The 27,271-nt window shown below is 39.4% G+C and overlaps 1 protein-coding gene and 1 non-coding gene across 4 annotated transcripts in view; one reads left to right on the forward strand and one right to left on the reverse strand.

Annotated features, from left to right (window-relative positions):
* Positions 1 to 580: 580 nt before the first annotated feature.
* LOC106079159 (trissin receptor-like) overlaps positions 581 to 27,271 on the forward strand; it is a 155,401-nt gene continuing 128,710 nt past the window's right edge. Inside the window, exons 1-2 of one of the 3 annotated variants that reach the window (XM_056010938.1) lie at positions 581 to 671; positions 1,107 to 1,333. The gene's annotated coding sequence lies outside the window, so the exon portion shown is untranslated. The other 2 variants (XM_056010937.1, XM_056010936.1) reach the window with 2 other exon arrangements.
* LOC129923013 (5.8S ribosomal RNA) lies at positions 26,842 to 26,995 on the reverse strand. The gene has a single exon (XR_008774949.1). It is a non-coding gene; the product is annotated as a 5.8S ribosomal RNA (ribosomal RNA).

The raw sequence follows: 27,271 nt of genomic DNA on the forward strand, positions 1-27,271 counted from the left end.
ATCTTTTCATTCCTAGATCTAGAACTCTAAGATGATAAAACTTCTCTTCGCACAGATAGTTTTATACTTTAATACATGAACATACTAATTATCGTCCATTCATTTCATATTTTGATCAAATTAACATTCAAATTTGGTTTTCTAAAGCATTTTTAATACATTCGTTTACGAACAGGAAAACCAATGACTTCGGCACTTGGCAGTCATTGATGAACATGCATGACTGAATAGACATAGGAACACGTGTACCGTTTAGGACGTAATCATCTTCTTTTTAGAGGAAACGTCTGTATTTTATAAGATAAGAAGATAAGATAAATAAAAAGATGTATTTCTAACAGGTCCTACTACATGAATAGTTTTTAGTAACGTTGGGTCTATGATAAGCTGATCAGATTTGGTTAAGTTCTATATACTGGGTAAAGTAAATCACTGTTCTGATTCATTTCTAGGGACATCTTAGGAGACTTTCGTTTCTCCAGTTATAAATTGAAATGGACATGCGAGTTATTTACACTTGGCTTTACTCTTGTCCAGTCTGGACTCGACGCTCACACCGTCATGGGCAGCCGCGGGAAGATTGTTTTTGTCAACGCGTGAGAGCGCTTCATTGTGTTCTCGTGAGAGCGCTGTATAGTGTTCACGTGTCGATACCCAGCACCCACTTTCTGGTAGGCCTTTAGATCTAACTAGATCTTGGAGGACACTGTCTAACTAGGTCTAGTTCCTGGAGGACACTGTCTAACTAGATCTTGGAGGACACTTTATCTAACTAGATTTAGATCTTGGAGGACACTTTATCTAACTAGGTCTATATCTTGGAGGACTCTAAATCTATCTAGATCTTTGAGGACAGTTTATCGAGCTGGTTTTTAAGTCAGAATGATATTAAATATATTTCAAAGACACAATAGGCATTAGTTTGTGAATTTTAATAAAAATGTCTAATACTTATTTTAATTGCAGCCATAGAGGTGTCTTAAAAATTACAAAGTACGCCCTACTGTCTGTGATTTTTTAATGTTATATTTTCATTTTATTTCTATATAAAAATTAATAGTTATAATAGGTCTACTAATATTTGTTTTTCTTTCATCTAATTTCAGTTTTTGTGTTTAACATTTAACTTCCTATGGATCTCTAGTGTACTAAACTGAGGGGGAAAAAGGCAATAATTTGACTTGGTGTGTTTTCAAATAATCAAATAAGCTCTTCAGAAACCTTAGTGTTTATTCCTGACAATGGAAGAAAAGACCCATGTAACTTCTAGTCTACACAAGTGTCTTTTTATAACTGGATACCTCTGTATGTTTCAAGAGCAGATGTAATCAAGGTCAGTAGTTCTAAGAATTTTTTCTTTTCTTCCACTGCATGTCAATGAACGACTGTGAAAACAAGAAAAACATTTTTAAAATACTTTTTTAAAAAACGTATAAAAATTGATATTGTATCAATTAGTTTGGATTAGTCATGTAATTAAATTTGTAATAGTTGATCTAGACCAACAATAATAAATATGTGCGATTAGAAATATTTTTATCAATTGTTTCTGTTTAATACTGTTTCATTCGTCTAGCTTTCTCAATACGCAATGACCCCTGGCAATGACAATCTTTGAAACCTGCGGCAGCTACAGAAGAAAAGCAGAGAACAAAGGCAGTCCCTCTGTTTAGCTTTTATTGACTTGACCAAGGCGTTTGACCTTGTCAGCAGAACCAGCTTGTTTGCCGTATTAAAGAGAATCGGCTGTCCAAACAAGATACGGAAGTCAGATTTTCATAAAAATATGCAGGGCACCATACAGTTTGACAGCCCCGCCTCTAGGCCATTCTCCACCAAGAGCGGAGTAAAACAAGGATGTGTTCTGGCTCCAACACCATTCGGCATCTTCTTTTCAGTTGTACTTTTAGCGCTTTTAAATCCCTGGAAGATTAAGTATATATCCACAGTAGATCCGAAGGAAAGCTATTTAACCTGGCACGCCTTAAAGCCAAAACAAAGAGACGACGTATCTTGATAAGGCAATTGCTGTTTGCCGATGATGTCGCACTTATATCGCATTCACAAAAAGGATTGCAGAGGCTTGTAAATGCTCTGGCAGCTTGTCAAGAGTTTAGCTTTACAATAAGCCTCTCCAAGACTGAAATCCTAGCACAAGATGCTGCAGAAATACCAGTGATACATATTGGAAATCACACACTTACGGTGGTGCAGGAATTCACATTTTGGGAACAACAATAGCCAGCAACCTAGATTTAGACACTGAGCTGACAAAAATAATAGGAAAGGCTTCTGCAGCAATGGCAAAACTCTCCAATCGTGTGTGAGAAAATACCAAATTGACTACGGCTAAAAAAATCCTGGTCTACAATGCCTGCGTTCTGAGCACACTTCTTTATGGCAGTGAGAGCTGGGCAACTTACATGCGCCAAGAACACAGATTAAATAGCTTCCACCTACGCTGCCTGCGACGCATAATGTGCATCTCCTGGAGGGATTGTGTCACCAACCAGGAAGTTTTGACACGGGCCAACATGCACAGCATCTATGCTCTCCTTCATCAGAGAAGACTACTGTGGCTCTGTCATGTAACTCACATGCCAAACGGAAGAATCCCTAAAGACATCCTATACGCTGTGCTTGCAGAGGGAGCCAGACCCAAGGGCCGCCCAAGACTAACTTACAGAGATGTCTGCAAGCGAGACAAGAGAGCCACGGGCATCGACCAAAGTATGTGGGAGGAGATAGCCCAAGACCGGACAACATGGAGACAGACTGTACGTGCTGATACGACCTTCGCCGAATGCTATAGAAATGAAGATGCGTCAGCCAAGAGAAAGAAAAAGAAATCTGCCCTGTCAGCTAGCCCTAGGACAGATGAATATACATGCACAAACTGTGCCAAACTCTGCAGCTCCAGAATTGGCTTGATCAGTCACTCCAGATCCAGCCCCACCTCAAGTCGTGACCAGCGCCAGTGACTCATCTGGGCGCATACATTGCCTTCCGAGACAGAAGGAGCCGTATATACGATGTTATCACTTATCTGGGTGCATCCATTGCCTTCCGAGACAGTTAGGAAATGGAAAGGGTGGAATATATCTGGGTAAATGTGACCGTAATCATTAAAAGCATTTACACCTTTGAAAAAAAGGGGGTAGACTGAATTCGAGCTCATGGCTCACTCCTCCTCAAGCCGACATACTAACCACTCTGCTAGTGAGGTGAATATAAAAAAAAAAGATTTTATAGTTATGACAGATAAAGAAGACCATGCCACCAGCTTGAACTAAGATTTAGATTTAGCATTTTTTGTTCGGATGTGGAAGGGAATGTAAACATTTCTTACGACACTAGTTTTTGGGTGAAGCTTCATCAAGGATTAGTTAAACGGTGTGGATTTTTTTTTTTTGAGGGACTTATTGTGATGCGGATGACAGTTGGTGGTAAATAGAATGTTATAAAACCTTAATTACTGCCTCTCAAACCTTGTTCTAAAAAAGTGTTCAATTATGTGTTTATTATATTCTATTTTTTTTTAAAGAAACATAAACATGTTCGTTAAATCACTATAGGCTCGTAGACAACCAAACATTAGTTATACATATATTTGGATTACTCTGGTTTGACTAGTAACATTATTGTTTAAACAATGGTTACCTAGTCTGACTAATAACATCATTGCATGTATGTTAATGTTATTAAAAAAAAAAGCCCCACCCCCACCCATTTTCATATAAACCTTTTTAGTATGACTGATAATTTAAATTTGGCTATTACTTTTGAAAGGATGTATGTTTATGACATAAAAGAGGCTACATATTTCATTTTAAAAACAAAAAGTTTTGCTTTCTGAAGACAAAATGTTGCCGTTGCACCTAAACTTTGCAAGCTGCAAAATATGAAATTTGATATTTTCAATACCTTTTCCTTTATATATATATATTGTTACGAATCTCACTATCCAGGCTCTCTGCAAACTGCACCATACACCACCAACTTAAAGAGCTTGACAACTCAGGGCTCCAAAGTAACGTAGCACTTTAATGTCAATAAATAACAGCCAATACTGTACAATTGGCAACACGTACACTGTACAAATATCTCTCCGATAACACCGTTCCGCCGTATCAACTCTTGCACTGGTCTCTCCGTCTCGTTCCGGGCTTGCACTGGGTTCAACAGTTCAGGACTGACTTCACACACTAGGCTCGTTGTGTCGGACTTGATCGCAGACCAAGATCAAGACGCCAGTAGTCTCAACTGTACTTGACTGTACTCCGCACTGAACCGTCGTAATGCTCCGTACAGAACCACACCGTCGAACTGTGCTGTAGTTGACCGTGTTCTGAGCCCCTATCGTGAACCGTCTCTCGTGAACCTTGCTGTATTAAGCCCCTTTTCTCAACCGTCTCGACACCTCCTCTCTTATATAGGGTCCCTGCTGGCCTTCTTGAACCGGACAGAACGCCGCTCTTATATAGGGTCCCTACTGGCCTTCTCGAACCGGACAGAACGCCGCTCTTATATAGGGTCCCTACTGGCCTTCTCGAACCGGACAGAACGCCGCTCGACGTTTCTTGGTGGTCAGATGACTACAACTCTCCTGACGCTCCAGAGCTCTGTTCACGACGGCGATCCTTCCCGAACCGTCCTGTTGACACTCGACTCGGCTGACCATCGTACCTCGTCACGGTTGACCGCTCGTCTAGCGCTGGCCTGGGGCGATTTGCGTCGGCTGACTACACACACACCACTACCCCCATCTGTGCCACCACCAGGTTTATAACAATATATATATATATATATATATATATATATATATATATATATATAAATCTGACAGATCACTTAAAACTTATATCGTTGTTTTTTTTTTGTTTTTTTTTGTCCTTTCGGGGAACACTAAAAAAAGCAAATCGGTGGATCTAAAATGTAAAAAAAACAACAACTTTATTTTTAACAAGGCTTATATTAAGCGTAGTTGTAGCAATTAGTTTAAATCAGCTGTCATTAAATTTGTAATAGATATAGACTGACATTTGTTCTATTAGAAATATTTTTACCAATTGTTTTTGTTTAGCACAATGTCTTGTTGTCTCAATGCGCTATAATCGTATCACTTGCTGGAGCAGTTGGGAAAAGGGGGAGGGGTAGAAGGGGATAACTTGTGAATGTTGACGTGATCGCTTTTTTAATGTATTTTATATTTTAAAAAAATTGTACGACTTTAGTTTGAACTCGAGGGTTCAAGCCTTCTCAAGCTAATACACTAACCACTGCCAGCCTAGTGCTATGGAAAGACAAGGTTTCATAGCTATCTATTGTTAGTTTCAAACTTTTATGCGACGACCTAATTCTCTACACAAAATATAAAGGGGAGTAATTCAACTATAACGCCAAATCAGTCGAGTATAATCTCTTTCCCTTGTTTGATACCAAACCAAATAATTAATTACCATTAATTAATTATCTAATTGTTTTTTTTTAATTGATTCTTAATTGATATTAAATAATTAGAAACAATTTATACAATAAGCCTTTAATAGTATTTTTTAAAAACTAAAACTAATGAAGTTTTTAGTTTATCTGGAAAAACACCCGCCGGAGTCCAGTTAAGCCATAGATTTAGACCTTTGATCAAGATTACAAAGAAAGTTTGTTTTGCAGTTTTGTCTCGAAATTTTTCTTCGTCACTTTGCACTTAAATGTGGAAGTTTGAAAGTGGAATTGTATAGGAAGGAGAGAAATAGAGGAGAGAGAGAAAAAGGGAGAAAGAGAGGCAGAGAGGCTTAGATAGGAAAAAAAAAAGAAAAAAAAAGAGAGAGGGAGACTGCAAATATTTTTTTAAATTTTGTTTTTTGTAGTTGCCTGTGTTTTAAATTGACTACCTTTGTTGCGCATTTGTGTCCTGTGCAAAACAAGAATAAAATGACATTGAAATGACACCTACCAGAAACAAAACGGACAACCTTTGCTCTCCCTTAATGTAACGACATTTTAAAGAATTTTCAGATTGTCTATACGTTCTTAGAATTTTACTAAACTAATTCTTATAATATTACTTGACAAAATTGCTCAGAGTGTATTGTTACAATTCCAACTATCGGAACAAAAGGTTGAAAGGAGATTGGACAGAATGTCGTTTTGGCATGAAGTGTTTTGCATTTCCAACGTTTCACTACAAAGTTTGCTTTACATTTCTTCTATTTTGTCGTTTGTGATCTTAAGGTATTGTACGGCCCTAGGATTAAGTTTAATTTGAAAGTGACGAGAAAAGACAGCAATACTCGACTCTCATTTCATTGGTGTCTGCCCAGTACGGACAAAACAACATGGTATTCTATTACCTCCCTTGTGTGTGTGTGTGTGCGTTCACTGACATTACCTGTCATTTATCAATGCCTGGACATGAAGTTAATAACACCATAGAAAAGTCAGACGGATGTTTTGCTGACATTTTTTTACAACTAAAGACAAAAAAAATATGTTTTCTTCCAATGATGATCGAAATCAAGCGTCAAAACTGTCGTTTCGTTGACGTTATTGACATGTCAATGTTTAGACATTGTAAATATCACTATGTTGATGTTTCTATAGCGTATAGATATGTTAAAGCTACTATTTAAAGGACTTGCTGTTTATTTACAGTTCGTGTTAGTTTCAAAGTTTTTTTGATGGGACGAATTCAACTTAGTACAATTTTTCTTTTGTTCGAGGTACCAAACAAAATAATTAATTACCAATAACTAATTAACTAATTGTTTATTTATTAAATCTTGTTTTGTCGTGAAAAAGAAATAACTGCCAAATTTCAGCTTGATCCGAGATCAGGTTTAGGAGAAATAACGTGTACAAACTTTTGACCAGCTTGGTAATAATTGTCATTCAAGAAATGAAGTTGCAGACAACTGAAACAAAATTGTTTCAAACATTTTAATTAATGCAGATGATTAAAAGTTGACATGAGGTCTATTAATGATGGTGATTTTAAAGACGAGGTTCTATCTATACGCTTACTTCTTGACAAAGTTGATTTATTTCCGGAAAAGTGTAAAATCTTTTGAAAAACAAAATACTTGTGATGTCTGTACAGATCCACTGGCGGATCCAGTGGGGGGAGGGGCGATCCCGACTAGGCCAACCCCCTTGCCAAAGGGGGGCGGACGAATTTTAGCAGAGAAATCACACAATTTATATAAGAATTATATGCGAATTCTATACTTTGTTAATAATATATACAAATTATTTATAACTTTACCTAGTTTTGGTATATAACGCCCCCCCCCCGACACTTAACTTTCGAGTTGGGCGGGGGGGGGGGGGCAATCCAATTTTTTTCAGAAATCACAGTTTGTTAACATAATAATAATAATTTTATTTATAAAGCGCTGTTAACAAACAAAATGTAGGCTCAAGGCGCTGTAATAACATTACAAATACGACAGCGGAGATTTACATCTAATCTAAGAAAGTTTTAAACAAGTAGGTCTTAATGTTCTTCTTAAAAGTGGTGTAGCATGTTGTCTGTCTGAGATCAATGGGGAGTGAGTTCCAACCTTTTGGTCCGTGCACTGAAAAAGCCCGCAGGCCGTAGCTTTTGAGGGAGAAACGTGGCACCACTAAAAGCGTTGAGTCCATTGAGCGCAGGGCTCTCTGGGGGACATATGGAGAAATCAGTTCTCTAAGGAACAAGGGCATCTCATTGTTATATATACACTGATGACAAAGTGTGGCGACCTTGTAATCGATTCTCGCTTTCACGGGAAGCCAATGGAGCGTGCACAAGAGCATAGTAGCAGAATCCTGTCTTGTTTTTCTAAGTACTATTCGTGCGGCGTTGTTCTGTATACGTTGCAGCTTGGCTATTTTGTCATCAGGTATACCTGCTAGCACGGCGTTACAGTAGTCAAGGTGGGAGAGAATGCCACAGCTAGCATTTTTGTTGACTCCATTGTTAAATATGTTAAATAATTAGATACTTATTGTCACTGTCAATGGATCTTTAATACTTGAGTAAAAAATGCCATTCTATCACGATCACTGAAGATCTTTGATGATGATAGATGTCACGATGAATAAGCTCTTGAAGTAGTAATGATGTTGAATGAACTTTTGCCTCTTAGATAAAGATCCTGTAACCGTGATCCCGAGGATTAGAAGATGTCAGCTGTCTAGAAAAATTACTGTGACTTGATAAGGACTATGTTATATCTAGATCTAAATGTAATCTAGAAATGAATAATCGAAAATCCTTCTCAATTCAAATACAGAAACTTTTAATTTAAAACTTGAAACAGCAAATTTACAAAAATTACATGAATAAACTGTGACAGAAAAACTATTCAAAATATTTCTACTGGATATTTAACGATCTACACAGCAGAGAAAATACGAAAAACATGCATATATGTAACCCTGCCGGACCAAGTAAAACAAAGGACGTTTGGGCCACGAGGCCTTCATCAGCTACAAAACAAACAAAAAATGAAAAAACAATTAACACAAAATAGTCTTAAGTAAACTTATCTGTCCGATGTTGTTCTCTATCGAGGCAGAAAAGAAATGAGCTACGCTGGTGTAAAAGCGCGGGAAAACGGAAGGGGGCGGAGATGTCAGGCAAAGATGAATGGAAAAAGGGGGTACCGTAGTGTTAGTGCCCATCACGTATTAAATAAAAGTGTGCTGGTTGTTGATTCCGTTAGGTTGGAGGGTGCCTGACATGTAAATAATTTTGTTTTCGATCTGCAGACGGGTGTTTTTGTCGTTGCATTGTTGTATGGCAGTGACGAGGAGGTCGGTGGTACCCCTATGATGTGGGTTATTAAAATGGATAGAGACGGGCTTAGTAGCAAAGTTACGGATGTCTCTAAGGTGTTCTTGGAGTCGTGTTTTTAAGATCCTGCCTGTGTTTCCAATATAAACCATCTGACACCTTGAGCATATTATAGCATATATGACTCCTCTACTATTACAGTTAAATTTGCCACTGATCTTGATGGTCATTTTAGGACAGGTGATGGTGGGGGTGGCGAGCGTGTGTTTGCAGGTCTGACAATTACGTCGCTTACATGGCCAAGTGCCAGGTTCAATTTGGGCCTCTCCACTCGCGATAAGGCTTTGTCTAAAATAGCTTGAGGGTAGCCACGACGCAAGAAAAACTCTATCATTTCAGTTGCTTTTTCCGTGAAGTCATTGTCATCTTGGCAAAGGCGGCGGATACGTAGAAGTTGGGAGTAGGGGATAGAATCTTAAAAGAGAACAAGCTTTCAAGAAAAAAACGATATCTAGCAATGATGAGAGGCCCAAATTGATATTAACCTACCACCCTCACAATGTGAAAGCAAAAAACATCTTTCTCAAAAACCTGAACATTCTCCTAGCCGATGAACATACTCGCGACGTCTTTTCATCCCCACCTCTTGTAGTATTCAGGCGAGACCAAAACCTACAAGACATATTAGTACACACTAAACTCCACAATATTTCAAGTGAAAATATGTTTGACAAATGATACGTGACACTTATCTATATGATAAAAGCAACTTATTGATATTTTAACTAATCTTAATATTATAAAGTTCCCATTCTGGTATGCTGGCCGATTTGGCGTGGTGGGGGAGGACGATAGCATAATTCCGCCCCCCGACCTTAACTTTCGAGTGGGTGGGGCGGTCCAATTTTCGGCAGAAATCACAGGCTGTTAAAATAATTAGTTACATATCTATATGATAAAAGCTAGCATATATCTTAACTGACCTTTATATTATGTCGATCCTCTTCTGGTATCTTGGTCGCTTCTGTGGCTGTGGGGAGGGGGGCGATAACAGCTACTGCCCTCCTCACTCTAGACTTTTGAGTGAGGGGGCGGTCCAATTTTTAAGCAGAAATCATAGTGTATAAACAACATTAGTTGAGAATCTTTATAGTATAAGCTACTTATTGACATGTGAACCCATTTGTATATTATGTCACACCACACTCTAACCTCAAACTAAATCATTAGTAAATATAAAATGAAAGAGAGTTTGACCAGGTGTTAGGGTCGATAGATGTAATCACCTTCTCCCCACCGGGCAAAGCAATATTTTTTCTTTTGTACTATTGTTAAGAATTTTTTTTACAAACAAAACCTGCCACTAATTATATAGGCTATTAATTACATTCTTATACATTACATTCTTATATAGAAAAGGCGTCGTATCTTGATAAGGGAGCTGCTGTTTGCCGATGACGCGGCACTCGTATCTTACTCACAAGGAGGTCTACAGAAGCTAGTGAACGCCTTAGCAGCTGCTTGTCAAGAGTTTAGCCTTACTATAAGTCTCTCCAAGACCGAAATCCTGGCACAAGACGTTGCAGAAATACCTATAATACAAATTGGGAACCACACCCTTTCAGTGGTGCAGGAATTTACCTACTTGGGTTCAACAATTGTCAGTAACCTAGACGTAGACATCGAGCTGACAAAAAGGATAGGAAAAGCTACCACAGCATTGGCAAAACTCTCCAAGCGCGTCTGGGAAAATGGTAAATTGACCAAAGCGACCAAAATCCTAGTCTACAACGCCTGTGTTGTGAGCACTCTCCTTTATGGCAGTGAAAGCTGGTCAACATACATATACCAAGAGCACAGATTGAATAGTTTCCACTTGCGCTGCCTGAGACGCATAATGGGCATCTCTTGGAGGGACCATGTCTCCAATCAGGAAGTTTTGAGACTGGCCAATATGAACAGCATGTATGCTCTCCTGACACAAAGGAGATTACGCTGGCTCGGACATGTCACCCGCATGCCAGATGGTAGAATCCCGAAAGATATCTTATATGCTGAGCTTGTGGAAGGAGTCAGACCCAAGGGCCGCCCAAGACTAACATATAGAGATGTCTGCAAGCGAGACATGAGAGCCTCAGGCATCAGTGAAAGTATGTGGGAAAACATAGCCAAAGACCGGAGTGCATGGAGACAGACTGTGCGTGCTGGGACAACCCTTGCTGAGAACAAAAGAATTGAAGCGGCTTTAATCAAGAGGGAAAAAAAGAAAGCTGCCCTGTCTGCTAGCCCTAAATCAGAGGCATACAAATGTACGAATTGTGGCAAAGTCTGCCGTTCTAGAATTGGCTTGATTAGCCACACCAGATTCTGCCCCGTCTCAAGATTAAGCCAAAACCAGTGACTCACTTGGGCGCATCCATTGCCTTTCGAGACAAAAGGAGCCATATATATATATAGAGAGAGAGTTGGCCTAATCCATATTCTTTAATGCCAAATGCAATCATTAGCAATAATTAGAAAAAGAAGAGAGAACTCTTACATGATAATTGTTTTCACTCTACCGGCCCCTACGCAAACATGACGTTTTAAACCAGAATAGTTAAATATGACGACATAGTCTTTGTAATTGCGCTTACAGTTAAAATACTTTTTGAAAGAATATGCTTTTGGTAAGTTTAGAATTCATAGGAAATTTTTAAGTGTAAGAGTAACGATTGAAATGAGTTCTGAAACAAACTTTTTTTTTCCTAGTCGCCCTTTCCCAACTTTTCTCTTAATTTTTGGGACTATAACTCACAACTTTATACTTGAATCTGAACACTACATATATCCTACAAAATAGATTCAAATCTCATTGGTCGACCTAATTTTTTCTCCGTCTTACGAATTTATTTTGTTGCTGTTGCTCAGGGATTTGTATTCTAGTTCCTTAACCAAATGAAGTTACAAAGAGGCATATTGAACAAAATTAATAACTTATATATGAACTTTTTAAAAATATTATTTTTCAAAGAAATTTTTTTTCGGCGGTGACACTCAAAGCCTTAATCTAAATCTGATAAGTATCTTTTCTTTTCAAGGAACAAATCTGTTGTATTTGAAATGTACTTAGGCCCTATAAATTTACATAATAATTTATAAAAGTAAAAACATTATTCAAAGGGATTTAAAAATGAGACATTTTGCAGTCGAAGAGCGTTTAACCATCGTTCTGCTGGCGTCTTATTCTGACCAAAAATGCTTTAGAAACACAAAATGTAAGGGTCAATTTGATTAAAATATGAAATGAATGAACTTTATTTTGTATGTGTGGTGGGTTTGGCACAGAATGTAACACAATGGAGGCAACTCTTTGGCTAATTTAAGGTTTTATTAGCAATAAAAAAAAACCTGCAGCCTCTAACAACACAATGGAAAACTCAACAGGATTACACAGAGTGGTATTGGAGTAGGTGCGTACCAGCAAGTTTCAATGAAAGACGCCAGCAGGAAAAGGAAATGACCACCTTGTTTGTGCCTTTTAAATCGGTTGTTTTGGCGGTTTTTCCGGGGCAGAGGTCAGCTTGTGTTTGTGGACCATTGTTTGGTTAAGCTTAGCCTACCAGTATATAGTATCATCCCCACTACAGAGCCACTAGCTTGAAACGACCCGTCTCGGGGCTTTCTGTCCTAGAGTGACTCTTCAAAATCAAACAACTGATTCGAGTTCGTGTGCACAGCCTTTGGGAGGTGATACATATTATTATGTTGCCCTGCAGTCAGTCGTTGGGTCCTGCGGGGTCCCTCTGGTACTTCATTACACTCCTGGCCTTGTTCTGGACTCTTTTCATTACTTCGGCACCAGACAGGTGGTGCTTGGTAGCGCTTGATCTCTGTTCTGGTAACACGCCTTGGAGTTCCTTCTTCATCCTTTTGGGTTCACCAGGTATGGATCACCATCCTTCCAAGGTAGAGCAATTACCTTGAAATGTCTAGGATCCCAGTGGTTCTGTATCTTGTTGCGACCCAGCCACCGCTTTCTAATGAGTACAGTATCACCTAGAGATATGATAGATATGATCTCTCCTGTCTGTTTAGAGTCTTGTGCTTCTTTCCCTTTCAATGTCTATTGTTCTAGCTTAGTATAGGCTCTTCAGTGAGCTTCCTTGAGTCCATCAATGTGAGTGTGGAGCCACTTTATGTCAGGCTCTGTGCCCACGTCGCATGCCTCTGTCCTAATAAGAAAATCAAGTGGAAGCTTGGGTGGTCTGCCAAACATTAGCTCATATGGAGCGAATCCAGTGGTTGTATGTGGGGTACAATTGTACATAAAAACTAACTCTGGGATGTGGTCGGGCGACATTTGTTTTTTGTCGGGTGGCAACGTTCTAAGCAGATCATGCAGGGTCCTGTTGAACCTCTCACACTCTCCCTTGGTTTGGGTTGGTAAGGTGTTGTACGTGACTTGTTAATGTCATAGGAGGAACACAGTTCGGCAATTAATTGCGACTCAAAGTTTTTGCCTTGGTCTGAGTGGATCCTCAGTGGAACCCCATAATGTAGGAACCAATCTTTGATAAGGACCTTAGCAACAGTACTAGCTAGTTGGTCTTTCGTGGGAATGACAATTGTATACTTTGTAAATACATCTGTAAGGATGAGGACATCTTCCTTTCCATCCGTGGATGGTTGCAGCCTGGTAAAGTCAATGGCTAAGATTTCTAGAGGCTTTGAAGCTACTATTCTACCGGCAGGCCCTTTTGGTATCCGTGTGGGTAGTTTAGCCTCCTGGCATCGTTCGCACCCCTGTACATAGCTTGTCACATCATGGTACATTTTTGGCCAGTAGCATCTTTGTCTCAATAGTTCAATAGTCCGCTCCCTTCCTTGATGCCCCAATGAATGTGCTGATGATATTACTTGTACACAAAGTTGGGCTGGGAGTAGGAACTGGTTATAGGTCTGTCCATCTTGCTGATACTGTCTATACAAAATGCCTTCACTTTCATCCACTGATTTAATAGTGTTTGCATATTGGGGGATAACTTCCTCCTTTCCCCTGACTTGGGTTTGAAGCCAGAGTGCCAAAAAACTGAGAGTGCTGCAATATCTGGGTATTTCATCTGTAATTCAGCAAATTCTTTCTTACTATAGGATGGGAACATTTCTGCAAGATCAGTTGCTTCTACAAAGACTGTGGCCTTTTCATTAGTGTCCTGAGGCCCACAATTCACTATTTCACTAATTTCCTTTGGCACAGTCAAAGATGTTTGATTGCCGCTTATTGCATTTTCCTCGTTATCTTTGCTGTCTTCTCCATTTTCAAAAGGATTCCGTAATAGAATATCTGCATTCACATTAGAACGTCCAGACCGGTAGAATATTTCGTAGTCAAATATTGTCAAATCAGCTGCCCATCGCTGTTCGACTGCTCCCAGTCTACAGGTTAGGTTTTGAGGTGAGACAATGGATTATTGTCAGTATAAACTTGAACTTTTGTTCCAAGTAGGTATCCTCTAAACTTCTCAGTCATTGCCCACTTAAGAGCTAGGAGTTCTAATTTGAATGCGCTATAATTGTTCATGTTCCCTTCAGTGGGTCTTAATGTGCGACTGGCATAGGCTATCACTTTCTTGTGGCCATCTTGTTCTTGTGATAGCACTGCTCCCAATCCCTGGTGACTTGCATCTGTCTCTAGCATGAAGGGTCGCGTGAAGTCAGCAAATCCTAATACTAGGTTAGTAGTTAAGGCTGCCTTGAGCGTCTTAAAAGAACCCATGCACTCACTGGTCCACATTGCTACAATAGAGGGGTTCTTCTTCTTTGGATTTTGGGTGTTGTTAATGTGTCCAACCAGTTTATGTAGTGGTGATGCTAGCTTTGAAAAATCTTTCATAAACCGTCGGTAATAACTAGCAAAACCTAGAAAAGACTGGAGTTTTTTAAGGGTTGATGGGACTGGCCAGTTTACAACTGCTGCTATCTTGTCGCAATCAGTTGAGACACCGCCAGCAGAAACTGTGTGTCACAAATAGTTAACTTCACTTCTCATAAATTGACATTTCTCTGGGTTCAGCTTCAAACCTATTGTCTTTAGCCGCTCTAATACCTTCCCTAGGAGAACAATGTGGTCTTCAATGGTAGATCTGTAAACAAGGATGTCATCTAAGTACACCAGCACACTCTGCATGATCAAGTCACTCATTTGAGATTGCATGAGGCGGCTAAAGGTGGCAGGGGCATTGCACAGGCCAAAAGGCATTCGGTTATATTCAAACAGTCCAAATGGAGTTGTGAAAGCGGTCTTATGCTTATCCCTCTCATCGACTTAAATTTGATGGTAACCAGAGGCCAGGTCCATAGAGGAGAAAAATTTAGCACCATGCAATGTGTCTAATGCCTCATCAATTCGATGTAGTGGATAGGCGTCCTTTTTTGTCTTGTTGTTTAGAAGACTCGTCTGTTCTGAAATGGCTGTAATGCAGATCTCTGATGCTGATACCTTGAGGAAGTTGGCAGCCTTTGGCGTTGACCAGTCAAAACTTGTAAATGTGCCAAGAACCATGGATTCGGAGAGAACAAGATTTTCCCTCGAGAGGTTGATAATTTCAGCTTGAAAGATGCCATTATTAGACTTAACAATTGCTCGAGAAACAACCAGTGCCCTTGGGACAGACTGGGATGGTTTTAGCAGTAGGTCACCACTGTAGTCTCTGGGGCATTCCCTCAGTTGGATTACTTTCTTAGATTCTGCTGGAAACAACAATTTACCTTTGAGAGCAAGTCGATCTCTACCCCATACTTGCTTTTGGGGTTTGCTTGAAGTTTTAACAGCGTTTTTTTTTTAGACAAGCACTCCCAGGCCCTCTGTACCTAACACACACATTCCTAATATCCCAGGTACTTTGTCTTTGTGACGCTTCCATCCTGGGGAGTTTTGATCCTTGGTTACCAAGAAGCCTCGTTTTCTTACAACTTTATCTATGAGCTGTACATCCGCTTCAAAGTAACCAACGTATGATATAGCCACCCCATTAGCTGCGGTGATTTGGAACCAATTATCCACACACTGTAGCACATGGCCTTGAAATTTGAAGAGCTCATTAAAAAATGACTCTGTGAGCAGATACACCTGTGACCCAGTATCTAGCAAGCATGTGACTCTTACATTTCCGATGACTACAACTGTAATGGGGCAGGTGCCAATGGCATTCTTCTTGATGTGACTAATTGAGTCATAAACAGCCCCTCCCAGCACTCGACTCCTTATGCCAGAGGGCTGGAGTTTGGGTGGATTTCACAGCGATGAACGATGTGACCTGTCTCCCAACACTTGGTATAGACTGGAACCCCGTCGGCTGTATATTGGGAAAATTCCCTGTCTGTCTGTGTCCACACAAGTCCTGTGGGAGCTGTTTGGCGATTCATTGCCGGTGTTGTGGTACGACTGTTTACAGATGCCATTGGGCGATTAGCTGACCACTGTCCCTGGGTCTTAACTTGTGTATTGCTAATGTAGTAACTGATATAGTGCATTAGAAACAATTAAAGAAAATAATAATGTTATAAGTAAAGCGAATGCATAAATTCATGAATAAAAAAAATATTATGAATGGAGCTAAAAATAGCTAATTGACCTGAATTTAATTTTTTATGAAAACATTAGCGAACGAATGTAGATCTATGTAAAAAAAAATGCTTTAGAAAAACAAAGTTGAATGTTATTTTATTCTTACTCTGGAACAAATGAAACCTAACACAACTCCGATTCATTTCTTAATGTGATACTATTGTTTACATAATAAATAAATCTGCACTCCTAAGCTATCAGAAGATATTATTGCCTTAATAATTAAGATTTTGTTAAAATTATTAATGCATTTATTATAAATATATTTAGATCTAGGCTTTATTTAGTCTTATTTAGACTGTCAAGTGTAGGCCCCTATAATGAGGATATGTCTAAACTGCGTGCTATAAAAGTAGTTCGTTATTTTTTAAACTTATAACTAAAAATAAGTTGGTATCAAAATTCTTTTTGAAAACACCATTTAAATCAATCAGTATTCTATCAATGAGTTAGTTAATAAATGGAAAATATATTTTATAATGAACCATTGACACTTTTACCATTGTGACCTTAGATGCTAATGTTTTTGTAACAATGCGCGAATCTATAAATAAAGCTTGAGTTATTAATGAACAAGTCCATGACCTTTTTTAAAAAACAATTACCTCCCCAGAAGTTTTTCTTTGAAAAGTGGTGTAATTTTTTGAAAAATCTGCTTTCATATATAATTTTTAAAATTACATGGTTCACTTTCGGAAAAGAAAAAAAGTAGCCGTTGCATCAGAACTTTGAATGATCTAAAATATCATGATATCCGATTTTCATTCTCTTTTAGTTTCTGAGATATAAACGGGACGGACAGACAGACAGGCCAAACAAAACTAATAGCGTCTTTTCCCCTTTCGGGGGCCGCTAAAAATGTACAGTTGGTATGAATGAATTTTAAGATCTGTAGGAGTGTTCAATGGCATATAACCAGCTGCTTCCTTTTACATATTTAATTTGAGAACACATATATGTATTCTTTGTAAAGGTAAAAACAAAATATATCTATACTATAAAGTAGAATGTAAGGAGTATGTATGTTCCAAATAGAAATCAAAATCGTTTGACCAATCTTGATGAAACTTTGCACAAATATTCCTTGGGTGCTAACTGGAACCCGTGACGTATGTATAGTAACCCTAAAACAAACTAAAGACCCTCAAAAATAAGTTGCCCAACTGTATGAAAGTATTAGTATTTGATGAATCAAGGCCATGTTTACCACGTTTAGATCGAAATGATCTAGATCTAGATCTAATTTTTAAAACTACACTTTGCACAGATAGTTTCTTACTTTGACACATGAAAATATAAAATATAGTCTATTGATTTCATTATTTAATAAAATTAACCTTTAAATTTGTGTTTTAAAAGTATTTTTACATAAATTCGCTCCTTATATCTGCGAATTTAGAAGTCCTGACGTACATTCTTTCATTAGACAAGACCAAAATGTTATACATCTCTCTATTCATAGGTCTAAAACTCTAATTCAATTCTAAGATGATAGAACTTCTCTTCGCAAACATAGTTTTATACTTTAACACATGAACATACTAATTATAGTCCATTCATTTCATATTTTAATCAAATTAACATTCAAATTTGATTTCCTAAAGCATTTTTCATACATTCGTTCGCAGTAGCTGCTAAGTCGTACTGACAAACATTTTAATATCAAAATAATTCCATACATCTAACAAAAAAGGTCATGCATGCGCAGAGTGAAGCCTCCACGCACGCAAAGAAATAACTTTATCGAAGTCAATATTTAATTCTATATTAGTCTAGATCTAGGCTATCTCTAACTCAAGATCTAATTCAAATATGATAGATCTACTTTATAATTTAACACATGAACATACAAAATAAAGTCTATTCATTTCATATTTTAATCAAATATATGTAGGCCTACAAATGTTTTTATTTGAAAAAATGGATTTAGGTCGATTAGCTATTTTGATAGCTCCATTCATACTATTTTTACAATAGTCCACCGGCGGCGTAGCATATGCCGCTATTTTGCAGGGCCGGCCTTAGGTGACCGCACTTATGCGACCGCAGTGGGTCCCGCACTTTCTTAGGACCCGCGCTAATTCTAGGTGTATAAATTATTAAATTAAATCATTTTATCACTTATAACAGATTTCCCGCGGCCTTCTATATTTTTTTAGCTTCAAACCCTACTAAAAACTTTTAGAATTTGGAAAGTGTAATTTGCTTTTTTTTTTATATTGAAGAGGTATTTTTTAGCTTTAAACCACGCTTAATTTAAACTCGAAACCCCTTTGGCTACGCTCATAGCATTTTCAGTGTGTAATTTGCAGGGATTGTCGTTTGCACTATTTTTTGTTTGTTTTGTTTTATAGAAGAGGGGAATTTAACTGCAAACCCCCCTGGTAGGGGTTTTAAACTCCAAACCCCGTTGGCTGCGCTGGGGCAAGTGATGGTTTAGTATTTAGATTGCATTAGGCATTAAAGAATAGGGGTGGGGCAACTCGATATAAGAATTTAATTTATAGCATAAATAAATTATATTAGTGACATATTTTTTTTATTTTGTAATTTCTTAACTATAATACAAAAATAAAAAGTATTGGCTTGTCCGATGGAGGGAAGGTGATTGCATGTATCGCCCCTCCCACCTGGTACAACCCTTTTCATTTTATATTTACTAATCATAAAATTTGAGATTAGATTGTGTGTGCGACATAATATACAATGGGTTTAAATATCAATATGTAGTTTACATTATATAGATATTCGACTAATTTTGTTCACATACATAAAAATAGGACCCCCCCCACTCAGAGAGCTAAAGTGGGGAGGGCAGTACATGCAATCGCCCCCCCCACCCCACCGAACTGGCCAAAATACCAGAATTAGTGCGACATAATATAAAATGTATATATTAATTCAACTAATTTTGTTCACAAACTATGATTTCTCCATAAAATTAGGACCGCCGCCCACTCAAAGGGTCTAGGTGGCAAGGGCTGTAGTGGTATTCGCCCCCCCCCCCCCACCCAATCGGCTAATAGGGGAAAGATATAATATAAAGATAGGTTAAAATACCAATAACAAGTTTTAATTATATATATATGTATATATATATATATATATATATATATATATATATATATATATATATATATATATATATAATTGATTCTGTTAGCAAGCTTTGATTTCTACAAATAAATTGGACCGCCCCCCCCCCACTCGAAAGTTTATGGAGGGGGTAGGCGAGATTGATGCCATCACCCCCTCCCGAATCATCCATATCGGCCAACATACTAGAGGAGGGGCGAAATAATCTATAAATAGGTTGAAATTTAAATAATTAGTATATATTATTAATATAAGTAATAAATTCGTATACAAATTGTGTGAATTCTATACTAAAATTCGTCCTCCCCCTCCCCTTGGGGGGGGGGGGGGGTCGGCCGAATGGGGGAGCGATCGCCCCTACTCCCTTCCCCCCCTGGATCCGCCAGTGTACAGAGTATCAGGGATTTTCATATTTCTATGTATCAAATAGTATTTTCAGTCTTCATATCTCAATGTATCAGAGGTTCACATAATTTTTCCGTAATGAAAAAGATCTGAAAACCATCTGCTCTTGTAATGGAAATCCCAAGAATGTACCTCCATTAGACTGCTACACAAAACTATGCCTTTGGATAATATTAATATAATATTACAAACAAAAGAAAAAAAACAATGATGATATAACACGATATTGGCTGTTCTTTTAGTCGTGTCATTATAATTGAAATGAAATATCAAATAGCTCACTCTCGATGTGAGGAGCACACGCTATGTTATTAAAAACTGGCCAACATGTCAAGAAGTAATCAATACCCACACAAAGAATGAGATTAGATAGGGCACATTTTTTAAGGTACTACTACAAAGTCAATTTATTAAGGTACTACTAGAAGGTCTGTTTATTAAGGTTCTACAACAAAGTCAATTTATATAGGTACTACTACAAAATCCATTTATTAAGCCACTACTAGAATATTAATTTATTGAGGCACTACCAGAAATCTAATTTATGAAGTCACTACTAGCAGCACTAAGGTACCAAGGTTATCAAGAGTAAATTGCATAGCAACGACCAGGTACCAGTGTAAGAGATTGTTCTGTCTACAATAGATTTGGCCCTGCCAGATATTGCACTTACTTATATTGGTCCTGCAAGATTACCTGTTGGTTATTGGTCCTTCTAGACTTTAGTTAGTCCGACTAAAGATTTGATTTGATAGAGAAAAATATTTTATTCCAAAGCTAAACTTCTACAAAATTAGAAAACTATTTCTTGATTCAAGAATGGAAAAGGAATAAATTGTAATAACAGAAGGGAGGCAACTCAACGAGATATATATGTGTTTATTTACAAGAGGACATGACAAACACATAGGATATCTGCCTTCAGCACAGCTTCTTCAAATCGGCTCTAGACTTGGGAGGAAATCGTTCACCTTCCTAATGTAAACATCCTTTCTAGTCTGGTTTCTAGAAGTGCGCACCTTCTGAACTAGCCTAGATGGCGATGCGCATGGCAGGGTTATAACATTGCCCCCTTCTTAGCGCTTTTCGTCCCGAAAAGAAACAGTGCCTTGGAGGTTTGACTGTTAAGGTGGAGGTCGATCGGTGGGAGCCACTGACGGTAGGGTGCTTGTTGCCCACGAAGCCATCTGAGCAGTTTTCCTCTTTGACAGTTCAGGTGGAGGTCGATCGGTGGGAGCCACAGACTGATGGGAGTGTGTTCCTCACGAAGTCATCTGCACTTGTTTCTGCGGCCGTCGCTTTCTCTTCTTCCAGTTGACCAGTCTGTTCTTGAGACGATAACCTGGCCTTGTGGCACACAAAGAGATAGCGTTGAGCACTGTTTTCTTCAACATAGTTGTTGATCGGACACACTGTATAAGTAGACCCTTCCGACAGACGCCTCTCAAGGGAGCTTCAGGTTCCCATGCAGCCACGTTGCAAACAAAGTCCGATGCGCCTCGGTTATCCTCAGCTAACAGTCTCACGTCCAGGAGAGAGGTCTCTTCAAGTTCAAGCTGAAGATGTGTTAGGGTTAGCTCTGATTCAGCCTGGATTGACTGACATTCGCCTATGCCAATGTCGATGATGATGGCAAAAGTACAAATGCTTTGTAAGTTGTTTTCTTGGCATCCACATTCTCTGTGTGAAGTTACGCAAGTACAGTTAATGCTAAACTTCGGGATGCAGCTATCGAGCTTCAAACTTCTCTAATGAGCACCGGCAGATAGGCAATAGGCTTGGACGCAGGCCCAACGTTGTCTTGATCTGTCCAGCTTATTGAGGTACTCGTAACAGGTACAACAGGAACAAACGCTTCAGGCACATAACAGACTTCATTTTCTTCATTTGTCTCTGTCCTTTCAATCCGGTACATTCCTTTGAGATCGTCGCAGCAGTCGTTGTCACGTTTCTCGTCTAGAAAGTCACGCCACAAGATTTGCCCACAACCCAGCCACAGACGGCGATCAATCCCCAGCGTCTCTGTCACCACTGTTTGTGCAGCCACAGTCCTGACCATGCAACTTCTTTACCAACAAGTCTACGGGCAACTGCTTCTTCACCAACGAGTCTATTCCTTCTTTTGCTTGAGACACTATTTCATCTACCTTGTTCATCATACTGTTAATTTGTTCACACTTTGCATCAATACCTTCATGTATCTTGCCAATGAGCTCATAAATCTTTGGTTTAATTTCAAATAGGTAGGTATCCGGATCTTCGTCTTCATCGATCAGGGCTTGCCGGAGACGAGCTGTAAGCACCTTCTTGGTACCACTATGCTTCTGATATCGGTAACGAAGTTCCTGCATAAGCTATTTAATTGAGAGTTGGTCTAATTGTTTCAAAGATGCCATTGTGATCAAATCCTACCTCCTCTCGCCTATAATCCCACTTCTGACACCAATGTAATAACTGAAGGAAGGCAACTCAACGAGATATATGTGTTTATTTACAAGAGGACATGACAAATATATATATATATATATATATATATATATATATATATATATTATATATATATATATATATATATATATATATATATATATATATATATATATATATATTAGCCAGCATTACCCACCGGCTATGCCTGTTGAATAGTTTCCAGGTTATATGTTGTAGATTTTGGCCCTCCTTTTCTTGGCCCTTCCAATAAAACGGCTCTGCATTTTAACTATCGGCCTTATACTTTTAAGCCCTTGAATTCTAGTATCTGTTACATTGAACTAGAACGACCCACTCTCTTTCCTTCTCCTTCTTTCTCTCGTTTTTCCCCACTTCACATCGTAATGCTCTCCTACATATAATTACGACCCGCTTTATAATGCCCCCCCCCAAATGACAACAACACACGCACGCCTACTTTAGCCCGTGAAATTTTGTATTACTTTTCTCTACCACTAATCACAATTTAGCCTACTCTTTACACATTTCGTTTTAAACAAACTTAGAGGCGGCCCCCAACAGGTCTTCACACTGATCCGCTTGTGTGAAGGTTTGCCTTAGGTTTGAAGGTTTGGCGAAGGTGTGAAGGTTTGGCTTAGGTGTGAAGGTTTGAAGGTTTGGCGAAGGCGTGAAGGTTTGGCTTAGGTGTAAAGGTTCGGCGAAGGTTTGAAAGTTTGGTGATGATTTCGGGTTGGGGGCTGTGACAGGTGGGGAAATGTGACGTGTGTTTGGCGCGTTTAATGACTAGGGGATGATTATTTTTAAAGCTATCACACACCAACCCGTCAGCATATAAATCGGGAGCAGGCACGCAACGTGACAAGCAATGAAAGAAAGATACAAAGTTAAAATGACGAATATTTATTTACATAAATATTTACAGATAATAATAAAAAGGGGGAGGGTTTGCATCTATCTCTAGTGAATACTATGTTTAATCATCACTCTTGCACCTAATAAGAGAGTATGTCACTTTGTCCTCTGACTTAGCTGGTTTTCCTGTTGATGTCGCAGCTGGCTGTGTCCTGGCTTGAGGTTCTGCAGCTGGAGGTGGCGCTCTAGCGGATAGAGGGACGCCGGGGATTCAGTTCTTGTAGAGTCTCAATCCAAAGTTCTGATATCTGTAGTGGGCACAGTAGGGCGGGTGGCCGGCTACCGTGGGCACAAGTGTACTGCGGGCAGAGCTGATCTCTCGTGGGCAGCGTAGTTGACAGGATACGTCCAGTGAGTTGCAGAGGGTGTGGCGTAGCTATGACGTCTCGCACAGATCTGAGTCTATAGGGACGTCGCACCTAATACGTTGACAGGTGGGCTGTCGAATAGGCGGGCAAGACCGATAGCGCCAAGTAGTAGAGTTGAGTAGATCTCAGTAGGCAAGTGCAGTGCTGAATAGCACTAAGCACATAGGCAATAGTTGAGTGGTGTTGAGTAGACACTGAACAGCAAATAGCAAATAGGCAGACACCTGAGGGAGGCTGCGGATAAATAAAGACAAGTTAGGACATGTCTCTCATGCATCTTATCGATGCCCTCGACTGAGGTGCATTCGTCAGATTGGTAAAATTGTTTTAAAGCACAATGAGAGATGATGACAAATGGGATATGGAAAAATAGATGGCTGATAGTAGCAACATAAAATGCACATAAAAGGGGAGATAATAATATAAAAAATGTACATGTAAGGGGAAATAATAATCTCAAATAATCAACACAAGCTGGAAGAGAGAAAGGGGGGGGGGAATGGGCGGTGGTCAGCGACCATGACGGTTTCTTTACATACGACCGTCGGCCGAGAACAATGGAGAGTGCTTGAATGGAGAGGGTGTCCGTTCAAGGGGCGCAACTCTCGTTAGAGTAAAATGAGCAAAGGGGAGATAATTCACTACAGGGGAGATAACTCGTATCTCTTTTCTAAACGCAGTATTAGTGCGCTAGTAGCATTATCAAGGCGGCCAACCGAGATAAAGGAAATAAAATAAGATGTACAAATATTAACATGGTTGCATCAACGATCAATTGAGCAACGTAGCATTAATAGATTAATGCAATACATAAATAAATACATAGGACATGTTTATGTTTTCTACTTACGCCAGTGAGAAATACACAATGCACTAATTAAATATAAATGAAATACTAAAATACACATGATAGTATCCAATGAGGAATATTCACAAAGTAATAAAGATGGAACTTGTGATTAAGTTCGGCTTACCACCAGGTATTCCTCTAGGAGTAAGAATAAATAAAGTAGTCCAGACTCGATTGCTCAGCGATAGAGAAATAAGAGGGTCTGATTTGATTTGGATCTACTTTTTATTGGCCTGGAAAATGCGGGCGGAAACAGGAAATGTCCTAGGCTTAGAATTATCTTACACGTGGGTGAAGTCCGACAAGAGTCGCACCTTGGACCGTCACGAGGCGTGTTGACTCTATTGATCTCCTAGATCAAAGAGAAACGTGGGAGAAGGGGGGGGGAGAAAGATTGGTTTGCATTCCAACCAAGGTGGTGTCAACCGCGACCGTCCTTCAGACATCCGGCGGGTAAGACAAAAGAGATTGTGTGTTTACCTTTCCTTGATCAAGGGCAGATAAATGAAATGACGCGCCTTAGCTATCTCCAAGGTGGTCAACTAAGTCTAGCCTGGAGGGGAAAAGGTGGTGCGGGTGAAGAATTTAGGGGTAGGATGGGGAAATAATTAAAATAAAATAAATAAATAATGAAAAATAATAATTAATGCTGTGATAAATTTGAGTGACTCTGACAGCGAGTTTTTGACTTGTCACAGGGGGTAGGGTCCCATTATCTGCTTTTTCATTTAATTTCAATTGACAACACACGCTGCTTCTACTGCTTATAACCCATAACAATTAAAATTGTTTTAAAAAGTGTGCGCATAGACTAAGATAAAGACTGCTTTGTTGATCCTTACTGTAAATTCGTTGCAATAATAATGGCTCTTTTTTCAATCATAAAAGAACAACAACACTCCACAATAAGAACAGACACAATACATGGTTAATTATACGCCAGAAAATAATCTATATACATAATTCTCTTCATCCCTCAACAGTTTAAACGAGAAGTAAAGGAAAGGTCACTCTTATTTCAGCGGATAGTCCACGAGAAAACAATAAGGGGGGGGGGGAACACATAGTCACAAAATAGCAGGGCCGGACCGTTGTAACCAAGAAATATCACTTTTTTTATTTCTACGTCACGTTAAAAAAAAGGGGGGGGGGGAAGTAATCTACTCTGTAGTAACTATCGAGGCGACACAGCACGCTCAAGAGTTTTGACACCATGGAAAGATCACTCTTTTATTTTAGCAACTCGGACGGAGGGAGTTATCCTAGGTAATTTAAGAGGCGAAAAAAAAAAGAGGAGTGGGAAGTAGTATTCATCCATCACTAAATAGCAGAAACGGACTTAACTATTGTAGAGCCCTATGCGAAACGGATTTCGCGGGGCCATGTTTGGGTAGGGATACGGATAATAAGTGAAAATTAAGAGTTTGTATTAGAACAAAATTCGTCTTTGAATTGTATTCATTCTTTACTACGCACAGAAATACTTTACGAGCCTTGCGTGTAGCGAAGTCATACAGTATATCATAAAAATTCTATTTCCTACATAGATCACGCTCAATAGCAAGAATTACCAAATGTTTCAATCTATCTAAGAGAATTGTTGTACGAGATTTGTATGAGTTTTCAAAAGACTTTAATAATTTCCGCATATTTCCAGGACTTTTTCGTATATTTTGCAATTTCAGGAGATTTCCAGGACCTGCTGTTAAATCGACAGGAGGCCGTGGGAAATCTGTCGTTATAAGTTATGAAATGGTTTAATTTAATAATTTATACACCTAAAATTAGCGCGGGTCCTATAAAAGTGCGGTCACATAGGTTGCAGTGGCCTAAGGTAATGGCCCTGCAAAACAGCGGCGTATGGTACGCCGCCGGTCGCCTAGTTAAGTAATATTCTGGATCCGATAAACAATGGGCACTTTTAACCTTAAACTATGGCAACTATATACTTACCAAAATTGATACTGTAGTCTTACCACCTAGGGACACATTATAGGCCTACAGATTATATAAACCATATTGTTAAAACCTTGCCATGCACACCGCCATCCAAGATAGTGCAGAAAGAAGGTCCGCAGAGCCCATACGTAAAATAACATACGAGCCGGGTCCTACCCTGCGGTGAGAGATCACCGACGAGGCTAGCAACATCGAAAGGGACAGGAGGACGACGGCGCATCCTGTACTTAAGACCACGGAGACATGCCAGCCCTTCCTAGATGGGTGGACTGGCTATCCGCGACGGTCCAATGAGCCACTCGCAATACGGGGGAACCCATAACACCAGCAGGCTCGCAGTTCGTCAAACTCTCCGGAAGAGCGAGAGACGGACAATCCGCGTGCCCGTGCGAGTAAGAGATCGCTTTTAGCAAACCAACCCTCAGACGGACGTGGCCCCGGGATTGACCCGAGGTCGCCATGTGCGTTCAAGATGTCGATGTTCAATGTGTTCTGCAATTCACATTAATTCACGCAGCTGGCTGCGCTCTTCATCGACGCACGAGCCGAGTGATCCACCGCTCAAAGTTGTTACTTTTTGTGTATAGCGTTGCCACCATAAAGAAAATATTATCACAATGTGTTATGAGTTTGTGTAAAGGTAACATGTAAGAAAGCCAGGGCGGCCGGCCTGCCACAGAGCAGCAGCCGACCGGCTCTTTAAACCTCGCGGCCCACAAGACTTCTACTTACACCTACAGAGCGTTCGGTGCCAGCGGCCGTAAAGGGGCATAGGTACCCTGGAACTTTCTCAAACGGACAGAAAAAAAAATTGGGGGCGGTCGTCAACTCCGTCTTAGAGCAGT

Source organism: Biomphalaria glabrata, chromosome 14 (genome assembly GCF_947242115.1).
Source record: "Biomphalaria glabrata chromosome 14, xgBioGlab47.1, whole genome shotgun sequence".
NCBI classification, from domain to species: Eukaryota; Metazoa; Mollusca; class Gastropoda; family Planorbidae; genus Biomphalaria; species Biomphalaria glabrata.